The following is a 13,039-nucleotide window of genomic DNA, read 5'->3' on the forward strand; positions in this document are numbered from 1 at the left end:
TATTAAGATTATATAGCTCTACCTGCCATAAAAATCAATGATTTCTGCTTGGACCAGTATTTTCATTACAAAATTCCTTCCTCTGATCATACTTTTGGCCAAACATCCTAATATTTTCCTTCTTTTATTCCACCAACATTGAAAGAAACTTTGATATGTGCATCAGAAAGTCTCGGCCTAATAGCAACCACACACAGAAGTGGATATATGCAAGTTCTGCATATATTTCACTTTGTCCAGTCAAATACAATACATTCCAGTGCTACATTAGTGGCCCGGGGGGGTGGTGGTGGGGACGAGTGGGTGGGTGGAATCAATGAGGTCAACGTCTAGGTCCCATCTGAGAATAATCCACTTTATAAAGATAAACTAAAAAGTTCTCCATCATCACAGAAAACTCTAATTTATAGTGTTGTAGGCTTCTGGTGATGGGGTCTAAAATTATATGAATAGGCAGGGGGAAAAAAGGTCATGTTTTTAAAGGGAGATATGTGAGATGGGATTTTTCTAAATCACCTGACTGTCAAGAGACTAATAACAAGAATGTCTTTCTAGGAATTGAGCATCATCAGTTAGTAGACATGAGGAAGAAAACCAATTGGACCTATTAGCTGCCTAAATGTGAGAAGCATGTAAATTCAATCCACTGAAGTAGTGATTAAGGCATGGATTTAAAAAAAAAAAAAATAGCCAATATTAAAGCCATCATATAGAGCTTCTAGGAGGAATGGAACAGGACACCAAGTTGAATCTGTATTACTCATTTTACACACCATGGCTGGGGGTTGGTTGACCAAATGCAGGTGTCAGTGCCTATGTTTCCATCTATTTGGCTTTCTTTGCAACTTTGTTATAAAAACAGGCACTTCTTGGTACTGTTATCCCTCATTTAAAACACAGCAGATGAATTGTGCTCTGCAAGTGCCTATTTTTCTTCCTTGTCTAGAAAGGGATAATGCTTCTACAGATGGGATATAGATCCCTCCATTGCAGATCTGTGTAGTTAGAGATGCTGAATCCCATCACTGAAACCATTGCCTGGTCAAGTTTGAGGACTTACTGAGTACTTGGTTATTAAATATCACTGAACCTACACCAGGGCCTAAATATGGCTATGTTTTTTAGGGTCACCATCATTCCTATTCCTCAAAAGCAGACTATAGGTATAGCGAAGCCTTCAGACCCCTGTGGTTATGGTGCGTAGTGAAGGAAGAACATCAAATACACAGCCAAAGTCCCTAGCATTCATTAGGCTGTCTTTCAAAGTGCAGCTTCATGTAAGCCCATAATATGTTTGTTTTTATTCCAATAAAACAGTATTTTAGACAATAACTAAGTACGTCTGGAAGAATATATGGGAAGGCTATGAAACTATTAATAACATTTGGACACCTCCTGCACTGATTTAATGTATCACAAGTTAGCACAGTATTGATTCAGTATCAAAGTTCTGAGAAACAAGCCTCTTACCAATATCTAGGATCCGATGTTGTAATTGAACTAGAAAATGTTAGATTTCCAGCTTTACTGCTGAGAATTCTTCCCAATAAATGTGTGTTTTCCACTGGGGCTGAAATCACGGCAAGTGCTAGTTTTAATTTTTTTCCCCTTTTTATAATGTTCCTTTTCTTTCTTCTGTGTGTAAAATAAACAAAATGGGGCCAACTCTTGCATTTTACTATCTTGACTTGTGGGAGGATCATTTGAGATACTCTGTTTAGATAATTAAATCTTTTGTAGAAAGATTAAACTTTGGAAGAAAGAAAATAGGTGGACTTGGAAAGTATTGTGTAGAAAAAAAAGAGCCTTTAGGAATCATGGGCAGTATAAACCTTTGTACATGTATGAGTAAAATGTAGAAAGAACAGAGTAGAAAAGGGAGCTGTGGTTATGACACTTCATGCTTAAAGGAAAAATGAAATAGTGCAAAGGAAGTGATATGAATAGGCATGTAGTTGTTTGCCCTCTTAATTTTGAATGGGTACTGGCATAGCCAAAAGCAGATATCATAATAATCTTCATTATACTTTCCTCTTCATGTCAGGATCTCTCTCAGATTTCCATATTCTTTTTGTTCAGCATCTTCCATCTCAAGGTATTAGCCTCCAAAGTTTATCAGTAAACACTGAAGAAGTGAGGAATACACCTTTTTTTTTTTTTCTTTCCCCAAACTTCATTTTGATTTTCTTTCTTAGGCCTACAATCACATAAGCCTAGTTTCTTTCAGAAAACAAGATCATAAAGGGATGAGTATATCTTTTTATATTTCTTTAATGTCTTTGGCTTTGTTAGATACTAATGGGTGTTAATTTACACTGGACATAAATTTTCCTCCCAATAATATAGTTTGTGTAGCAATAGATCCTGATAAGTAGCATCAGCCACAGCATCCTACAATGTAAAACCATGCTCTCATCAGAGCACAGAAGATACAGCCATTTGGGGGACAGGGCAATAGGAGTGAACAACAAAGTTAAGACCATCACTGCCATTGTAGAAACACCTTTTGTCAAGTTACATTGGTACCTTTATGCAAAGATTGTTAAACATGCATTTTTTCATCTGGTTCTAGTCGTGCAGTTACAGTTGCTCCTGTGCTGGATGCGGTATGGACACATACACCTCCCCCCTGGCTTTCCAAAGTGCCTGGATTGCCTTTATCTAAAGCTGCGCTGCTGTTTTGGTGAGACTCTGTTCCATGTGAGAAGCTGCTTGGAGTGCAGAAAAGCTTGTTTCTGGTAGGAAGCCAACAGTTCTTCCTTATCTATAAACGGTTCATCACATATGTAGCTAGTGCCAAGTAGCTCAATAGCCACAGCTATAAATAACTTGCTAGTTACATGTATTTTGTTCTTTGATTGTTTTTCCATAGCTAATTGCATACAACAATTATAACATGTCAAATGTAGATAACCTAGAAGTTATTTATCCTCGTTATTATTCATTCTAGATGGCTTTTAACCAAGAACATACATTCACAAAATATGCCTGCAAACCACAAGTGGCAAAATCTGAACCTGTAAGTGCACGTGATCAACTTTAGAATAGGCATTTAGCAATTGACAGGGAAGAAATGCACTGGATTTTCATAGCTAGGTTGCATACTTATACCACTAAAGTCTCAAAATATGAACTTTCAGCATCTCATAATTTCTAAACAAGTACAGTCAAAAATACATTTTAATCTTTCTGATTGTCACCAAAGAGAAAGGAAATTCAGCAGTTGAAGTCCAGTAACATTTTGTCCTGAACCAAATGTAATGAGGATATACAGAAATTATCAATGTTCTGGATCAGAAGTAGTTCCTAAAAACACCTGAGATATCATCAGGCTCTCTGGCTTTTCATAAAGCTGTAGAGTTAATCCACTGTTTTGTTAGACTAGCTAAGTCTAACTAACCTCAGTCAAAAGTACTACAAATCTGAACACCTCTTAGATGTAGGCACACAATGGCAAATGGACAGAAGTCTGTCAGGAATATACCTTAAAAAGGATGCTGACCTCATGAGAAAAATGCTAAAATAGGACTTATGTTTTGGTGTCCATGGCTATTGCAACAGAAATTTAAGTTTTAAAACTAACTTCTTATATTGGAATATGCACTTTTGTCCTGTTACAACCAGAGGCTTCACGGTCTGTTCTTTCCCAGTCCAAGTTTGAAACAGGAGGTTTTAGATAAATGGAGAAACGTGCCCTGAAATTTTCAATTGATAGACTTGAATGTTTTGCTCTTTAAATTGTAGAAAAGCTATGCTAAAATTATTTGGAGCTTTACATTACGTTTGGCCAAATAGCAGCAATTACTCAACACCCCCAAAGTCTACATCTACTTCCTCCTCTATTTATGAGACATAATGCCAATAGAGGTTGGGTTTTTTTTTGGTGGAAGTACTGTTGTATGAGAATTTATACTTGTTGTACCTGTGGTGAAATAGTTCCTCAAACTCAAAACATCATCGTCCCAGACCACAACAGAGGTGAGTTCACATGTGTCATTGGTCTTTGGACATGTCTTATATCATTGCAGTACAGTCCAAGGTGTTGCTGTTTCCCTCCAAACTGTGTGGGTGTGTTATTTAGTGCACAGCTTTCTAGTTGTCAATGGCTGAAACTCACACGGTCATAAACCAACAAAGAGAGAAAAGAGAACACATAACATGGGATTCAGAAATAATTCATGATGATTTAGTTTAATTTGAGTTACTATAACCCTAAAGCTCCATTAAAACCTAAAATGAATGCTATTTCCTCCTGAGAGCAGAGAACAATCTGCTAACTTTTGCCAAGATGAGAGCTATTATGGTGTACAACATGAATGCATATAAATTACAAGGTTTATATTTGCTGTTTTCCCTAATGTTAACTTTGACTGGCATGTCAAATTAAAAGCGAGGAGGGGGGAGGGGAAGAAAAATCTGCATCAGATTAAGAAACATGTAAGGAAGTGTAATTTCTAACTACAAAAGACAAGACCTTCACACTTCAAACAATCCAAACAGGTTTTCCTTTAATGATTAGGTTTCACTTTTTTCCCCTTTATACTTGAGATCCATAGAGAACTACAGCAGTATTTGGAAATAATTCAGTAAGCTGTGTATCTCCTTTTTTCACAACTGTAGTAACACTGGGGATGTTTCAGGTCTCCTACTGTTAATGTTTGGTGCAAGGAATACGGGAAAATAAAAGTAGGTTGAAAATTCCTGATTGAAACCAGTGTAGAAAATCAAAGAAAATTTTATATCTCGGGACGTGACACTGAAATTGGCCTGAGCAGGCGTGTAATGGCACTTGCAGCTTTTAGCAGGTAAACAAATAAGAAGTTGCTTTCCATTAAGGAAGACAGATGCTGCAGAGAGCCTGGGTCTCCCCAGAGCAGCTGCTCTATCTGAGATCCAAATAGGTCATTTAAGCCCTGATCCCACAATGAGAACTATTGGGTCAGAATGTGCCTGTCTAGGGATTAAGTCATGACCTGATAAAAGTGAAAAACTGAGATTTTTATATATACTTAAAACGTGTTTTCAGAACATGAATATTTCAGAGGGAATTTTTTCCTGCTTTGCTCTTTATATTTGATACAAAGAGCTTCGACTTCTGCTCATTTCAATTCAACTGATTTTTGCTCCCATTGTTCAGCTCTTTTTTCATTCAGATAGTTTAATTTACCTACTCTTTTATACACACAGCTACTGTGTTTATGGATAGTGAAATGTTTTTCTATATGTCAAATGAGCTTTTTAAAAGTATTATACTCTGCAGGCACACAGGGGATGATGTTTAAACATAGCTTTCTCCTTCCTAGGCTTCTAGTCGATTGAATTTTGAATCTCCTATGAGCAAAAAAAAAATTGATTATGGAACATTTTGGATAGGGTTTGGAACATAACTGTGTAGCTGTCTATTGCTGTGTATTCTCAGAAGCATCCAAAAGCAACTGGGTCCAGGATGTCCTTGTAAAGAGATTATTGGGTAGGGAATGGCTTAATGTTTCTAGTTTCCCAATGCGTATTTTGAACAGGGAAGAATGTAACTGTAGAAGTCTCATTACTGGAACACGATCTTTTCTCACTTACAGAAGTTGAGAAACTCTTTGACTTGTAGTTGGAAAGTCAACAACTGCCCAGCAACCCTGGAGCAGTCTGGGACAAACAGGCAGAGACAGACTCACCTTCTGTCTTGGCATTTATCTGGGGCAGCTGATGCTGGTGGTAAGGTTAAGTGAGGGAGACTACTCTGCATTTCCTCACCCCACATGCCTTCTCTGTCAGTGGCTGGAGAAGCTAGCTTAGTGTCTGAATATTCTGGTACAGTCTGTAGGGTCACTGCAGTGTTTTGTTGTGATAAATGCAGAGCTGAGCTTTCAGCTGGTCATGCCTTCAAAAAAAAAAAAAAAAAAAAAAAAATAACCAGCTCTGATCTGAGTACCAAACTGTGCCATGATGAATATTACGATACCCCCATTTGTTTCAGTGCTCAGGTGACTTATTCTCTGCATCTGACAGCAAAAGGAAGAGATGCAGGCATAAAACTGAAGCAGGGTATTACTTTTAAACCTGAAATTAGGATATGGTCCAGGCATGTGAACAAAGATTAATATCAAATTACAAAAGGCACTGCATAAAATCCCACAAAGGAAGGCTGTGCCCCTAAAGAGACCACAGAGGTACATATGATTAAAAAGCACTTGAAATTAACCATCAGGAAATCAGCATTTTCTGTGTAAGTCATCACATTTTATCTTTTCTTTCTATCAAAAGCCATTTTGTTCACATTCAGTGTGTGGTAAACCCTCAGTCAGAGCTACTGGTATCCCTGAATTTTGGCATGATGCTCTTTCTTTTTTTTTTAACACTGTTGCTTGATGTGATTGTGCTCTCTTTAAGGGAGGTGATTGCAAAGCCTTTTTCATCCTCTCCTTTATTTTTACTGTACCTTGTAGTTCAAAAAGAAATGGGATCAGGATTTGCTTTCTTAAGATTTCTTGTAGATTTCCACCTATGCAAATGAGAACTGAACAGAAAATATCTGCAGCCATGATGTTAAAAAAACCAAAACAAAACCCAAGCAACAAAACTGCAGAGCCCCCACCTCCTTTCCAAAAACTGCTGACGGTCACGTTTTCTGTGTTGGGAGCCTCCTGATCTGTTCTGTGTAAAACTGCATCTCTGAACACGGTGGTTTTAGGGTGAATTTCTCAGTGACCCCTTTAAACTTAGAGCAAATTTTATATTCAGCGCGTGTTGCTGGAGCACGATCATAAGAAGTTTGACCTGAGCTGGCCGGTGTGCAGCAAGCTCATGTATCTCTCCGTTCTGACACAGTCACGCAAAAGTGACATTAATGTAGATGTGCTTAAGTAATAATATAATTCCAAGTAGTGTCCTCAGAGGATGAATTGTACTGAGAACCAGTATACGGTTGCTAAATTGAGCACTAAATTGAAGGCTTAAAAACGAGGAAGCTAGTAAAAAAGATGTTAAGGTGAAAAGTGAGGAAATTAAAGTGTTGCAGCTCAGCATGGGGGCTACTTAAACATCCCATAAAATGAGTAATAAATGACTACCCCTAGGAAAAAAAAAGAAAAAAAAAAAGAGTAACTCAAAGAGCAGGATTGCAAATTAATAGGTATAGGTACAGTCAAAATTCTGGAAAAGCTGAACATGTCTCTGTGCAGGAAGGGAAGAACTCAGCTTATGAAGAGGATTATAATTAATGGCAGGTAAATATGAGACAGAAATGTGGGGATACTAAAAGGCATTTTGCAAAGCAAACAGCCAAAAGCATATGAACAAATAACAAAGAATTGTTTAAATCTACAAAGAGCAGGAAGCCTGCTAGAGCAGACGGAGCCAGAGTCAGCTAAAGGACAAAGCACTACGAGAGGGGGCAGGATAGGAAACAGCTGTGGCCTAGCTCTCCTGGCTCCTTCTCCTGGCCATGCTCTTTCCTGGACTGGTGTCCCCGGCTCTGAATAGCTCTCTTTCTTGCCACAGGCCTTCTCATGAGATTTTGGTTTGGGTTTTTTTCCTATTTTTCTTTGGTCTGTGGATTTTCCTCCACCACTGGGCCTGGCCTATGGCTTGTGCTTCCAGCTCTCCCCTGGAGAAAAGGATATCTCCCCAGGATTATTTAAGTCTAGCAGCATTTTTAAAATGGAATGCCTGTAAAATCCAGACCCCCAGAAGATCCTTAGGGAATTTAATCTCTATAAATGTTTTGTCAACATTTTCTTTTACCTCTTTTGTTGCTTATATTGCAATGATTGAAATGTGGGAGCATATGGTATAACATAAGATATTAAAATGATAAAGAATACACAAAGCATCCTTGCAACAGCTTTGTGCATCTGCTTCGGCATCTTGGCTAAATTCCAATATGGGTTATTAGATTTCTAAATTCCCTCCTCTTTAATTGTCTCTGTGATCGGGTTGGATTGCATCTATTCTAGTGTCCTGAGCATCTGTGCCTCAGTTTCCCAGCTGTACAGTCCTCTGATTAAAGAGTTGATTTAAGGTTAACCCTTGAGCCCAACTGCTAAATCTTGCTGTATCAAAACTGTCTTTGAGAACAGATTAGTCTTTTCAACCTTGCCTCTGGGAAACTGGTACTCTGCTGGTATCCTTGGAGGGCCAAAGTGGGAATTTCTCTCACCTTTTTGAAGGGTTCTGAACCCTAAACAGTGGAACCCTGCAAAGCTAGAGCCAAGACACCTGAAAAGTAGGACACCCTCATACAGTCTACCATCTTAATAATGTGCTGCTAGCAGCTCATTCCTAAGCACCATTTTATATGGTGAACATACACCAAATTTTAGTATTGTAAAATAATTTGCAAAATTTGGTGGGGAAAGAATTGTAAAAGAATGTAAGTTTATAGTGTGCAGCCCAATATTTTTCTAGTTTGTTCTTGGAATAATTTTGGGGTGTTTAGTATTTAATAAGTAGAATGCTGCCTTTAAGTACTTTCTTTTGCCTTAAGCTCTTAAGATATTATTGAGGCACTGAAAGTAGTGGAAAATCACTAGTTAATGAAGAAAACTGATTTTTAGATGAGGTAATCACTCTATTGTATAGGCTTTTATTCTATATTACGCTATATTTAACAACAGATATATTTGGGGATGAATGAAGGGAAGTAGTTAGAAAAAATGATGATAGATCTCCTTGTGTAGTCATGAAATTGACATATAGCATCTTTTCTCTTGTACAGGAGGAAAAATAAGCTGTGGTTTTGAAATGTAGCTTGAGGGAATGGCTGGTAAAAAACCTGCTGAAAAACGTTAAGGGATATGTGCCAACGGTAACTGCCTGTGTTTGTTTTGCTTTCAGTTAAAAGTCATTTTAAATTGGAAAAGTAAAAACTTATGTAATTGGTGATTTTGACATTGTATGAAGCTAAAGCTTTAGACTTTCCACAGCACTTGTGAAAAGTGGAGATTTTTAAATTATAAATCATGTTTTAATGTTTTGAGATAATAGGCCTACTAATGTGTATGTATATCTCTGTGTGTGTGTGTACATGATATCCAGGGAAGGAGAGGGTAGGAGGAAGAGAACTTCCAATAACTTTGCAGTCGTATAAAAACAAACAATAATCAGAGTAAGTTAAAATTTCACAACAGGAAATGTAGAAAGCCAAATCATACTCTCTGTGCACCACTTGAGTAACCACACTGTGCCCTGGGGAGTCCTGGGGGCAAAGGATCTTCCCACCCAGATGTTCCACAGCTGCAGCAGGGTAGTCAGAATGGGCTGCTTCAGTGAGGAAAGTATGGTCGTGTGGGGAGAAAGTTCGGGTGAGATTTGCAAAGCCACAGAAGGGAAACACTCAGGTCCGTTGACTGGCATTCAAACCAAGGTCACCTGGAAATTCCCAGGATTATCTGTTGGGGCTTTTTTCTCTTTCATAGGGAAAAGAAATCAGAACTGAAATGTAACTGAGGGTGGTCAGGAGATAATGTACCTAGCCTTTCTTTCAGCCCACTCCCTATCCAGAATTGGTAATATTATCCCAAACATTGATTATTTTTTTTTCTCCTAAACAAATACAGCTTACCATAAAGCAAGAGGCCAGAAAACACTTTTTTTTTAATTTGTATCTGACCTTCCCTTGAATCAGGAGTGTTTGAAAATAGGTCACTGTTTTGTCCTCAGTCGTACCAGAGAACATATTTCCTTATGCATGTGGTACATACTTTTAAAGGAAATGCATGTTACATTGTGCTATATGATAGTTGTGCCTTTCCTCTTCCTTCTCTTATTGCCTGTGTTACTACTAATGCAGACCAGACAACACCATGGTGGCAATGTGTCTTTTTTGTTTAGACAAACCACATTAGTGTGACACAGCTTAAAATAACTGCTGTTAAAAGAAAAAAAAAAAAAACCCAAAACATTTATGGGAGGCACTTTATTTCCTTGGCTCTTATTTCTCATGCATTGATGATTATAGCTGTTAACAAATCACTGCAGTGCTGCAGTGAAATTCCCCATAGAGCTGATCAGTTCTGAGCTCTAGCTAATCTTGATGGAGGGGAGAAAAAATGGTGAAAATAAGGGTCACAAAGGAAATAGGTGGCAGAAGAGTATCCTAGAGAAGAAAGCACAGCATCGAGAGGCAGGCCACAGGAGTTAAGTTTCTAGCTTGGGCATGGATTTCATGTTTCATCTCTTGTGCTGCTTCTTGGCATGTCTGTCTTGTTCACACAGGTGCAAATTTGTTGTCTTCTACTCTGTATGGACCACATGCCAATGAACTTTTCCAACTTGAGATTTTCTTCCCCCTTGCCTGCTCCCTTGCCTGATTACAGTTGCCGTGAGATACTATGGCTTGTCTAGACCATGCCTGGAGATTGGTGGCCCTGCCTGTGACAGCGGGGTTGGAACTTTATGATCCTTGGGGTCCCTTCCAACCCAGACAGCAGTGGATCAAACCTTGCAAAATGAGATCTGGGAGATTGTACATAATGTGAGCTTTTGATGCTTTCTGCCATGCTAGGTGATCCATCTGGTGCCCACCAAAAATTGACTGTTGGTGATATTTGGCTGCTGGCCACCTTCCTCATGTTTCCTAGCTCACATGCTATCAGCACTGTAGCTGTGAACGTGAGGATACTTGTGGGATTCCAAAGTCATATGGTCAAGTGTTCAAACACAAACCCATTTTTGTCAATGCTGTTAATACTTTTCTTCAAATTTCAAAACCATTTTTCAGCCTTATACTGGAAAAGAGTTCCAGTAATTTATGTTACACAGATGTTTTAAAATTCAACAGCTTTCACTACCCATAAATTTAATAGCATTAAACACCTGCTGTCTCAGAGTAGCAGTTCTTGCCAAAAAGAAAAGCAGGAGCAGAGAGATACACTACTAATGTGCTCTCTTCCTTACCATCAGAGCTAAGGCTCTGAGCTGAAGCCCAGCACAGCATTACCCCATGCAGAGCAAGTTTTTCTGCTTCTCTGCTTCAGAGTAGAGGACTCGCAATGGTTCTACCCTGCCAAAAAATAAAAAATGAGAGGAAAAAAAAAAAGAAAAATTATTTTTGAAAGTTAGGAAGAAGACTTTTCTTAGGCCCTTACTGAAAGTCAAAAAGTCTTGAAAACAATGGAGAAATCTGTAATGAAGCCTGGGTGCTCTTGGTAGGGGTAAAGGAGCACAGGTCTGTGAGTCAGTGACACCTAACCACTCTGAGAGATGGACCTGGGATGCTAGAGGAGCGTGAAGGATCTGACTGGAACCAACAGATATTGGGGTGGTGATGAGTTTCAGAAAGACAGGTTTAAAAATCTGTGGAGAAACTTGTGAAGGGAAGGCTGAAAGGAAAAGTGAAAATCTTAAATGATTGAATGAGATTGGAAGTCATTTAAGAGTACAGTTTTGGAAGCAATACCAATGAACTAAAACCATGCAGAAAGTTTTAATAGGCTTGGCTGAATGTAGCACATAAAAGTTTTCAGTTAACGCCCTTGCAAACAGCGTCTTCAGCATGGCGTCACCATGCTTACAAATCCTTTATTTTCTTATTAATTAGCATTTGAATAGATATTTATTTACAGCATAGTTGCTGGAAAGGAAGAGGATAAAAAGGGATTCAGAGAGAGGCCAGTGTCACAAGATTGCTGTGGGTAAGTGAAGAAATGGAAGATCTTGGGGAGGTACACAAACAGAGGGGAAAGACAAGGATGCTGTACAAGGGAAGGAGCAGGTATTGTCTCCTACCTGGGGGCACTTTGGGGACTAGCTGCAGGGAAGCAAAGCATGTTTTTGGAAGAATTTCTGTAGGTGTTGCAGTGGTGTTTTGGAGGAATGTCTTATTGATCAGGCCATGTTTGCAAGATGGTATTAATAAGTAAATTGAATATTCTGGTAGAACAAGCAGTCATCTCAATTCAACTACCGTGAGACTGTAACAACCAAAACCCCATGTGGCTCAGCCACTGCAAGAGGCTACGAGTGTGGCGTGTGGTCTCTACCTTCTCCATGCAAGGAGTCCTGTGCAGAGCCAGGTAGTTGCTCTCCGACACCTCACCCTCGGCAGAAGGGCCAAACTGAAGCTGCAGTGCTTTTAGGAGCAGCTGATTGACAAATAGGTGGGAACCACACACATCAAACCATATGAATGAATTTTTTTTCAGTGTAGCTTATGGTGGTCCTGTGCTTGTACATGTTAGCTCATTTTCTGTACAGGAATGGTCTTGAGGTTTTTAGCTTCACGAAACATCTCCAGGTAGAAGCTATAATAATAATGTTTCACAAATAGGAGGCAGTTTACATTCTGCTCTTGGAACAAACCAATAATGTACCTCAGACTCCAAAGGGAAATGTATTGTTAATGGAAAAATTGTCTTCATCCTCTCTTTCTATTTAAGGCAGCCTTTGCTGCCAGTTTATCATGAACACATAAAGGTCTAATGCAATACGGATTAGATGGTATAAAAGTAAGAGAGCAGCAAGAACTCCAGATGTTCATTAGTGGAGTGGCTATTGTAAAAGACCACTGAGGAACTTCATCTGTTCTGTTCCCTCTAAGATTTCCAGTCATTATACAATTTTCAAGGGACTCATATCAGCAGATTCTATTGTGTTTTATAAAATTTTTCCTTTTGAACACTGCAGGCTGAGTTCGCCGCTGGCATTGGATAAACAGTTTCACCGCAGTTGCACCCGCTTGCGTTAGGGCTGAACGCAGCCCTCTGCCATTGTGCATACATGCTGGGAAGGCCACTCAGGTGCAATGACAGATGGGGCCTTAAAACTTTATTGCCCTGTATCTAGAAACATAAGTAATAGTCAATTTTGAATTGCTCTAACATTTTTAAAAGTAAATTGCGTTTTTGGATTGTATTTCATTCTTACATTTTTAATAATGTGTAACAGGCACCAGCCTTAAAGCCACGTTTACAGGATTAGATTTTTCCACTTGTATAAAGGTGCTTTTTTTCTCTCTAAACAAGATGCATTTATGTTTGCAATTGCAGTGAGCTGTATCGTGCTACCTATTGCTGTGCTCTATGCTGCAGAGAAACACCTTATCTAC

The sequence above is a fragment of the Gallinula chloropus genome (genome assembly GCF_964237585.1).
Source record: "Gallinula chloropus genome assembly, chromosome: 2".
Classification (NCBI taxonomy): domain Eukaryota; kingdom Metazoa; phylum Chordata; class Aves; order Gruiformes; family Rallidae; genus Gallinula; species Gallinula chloropus.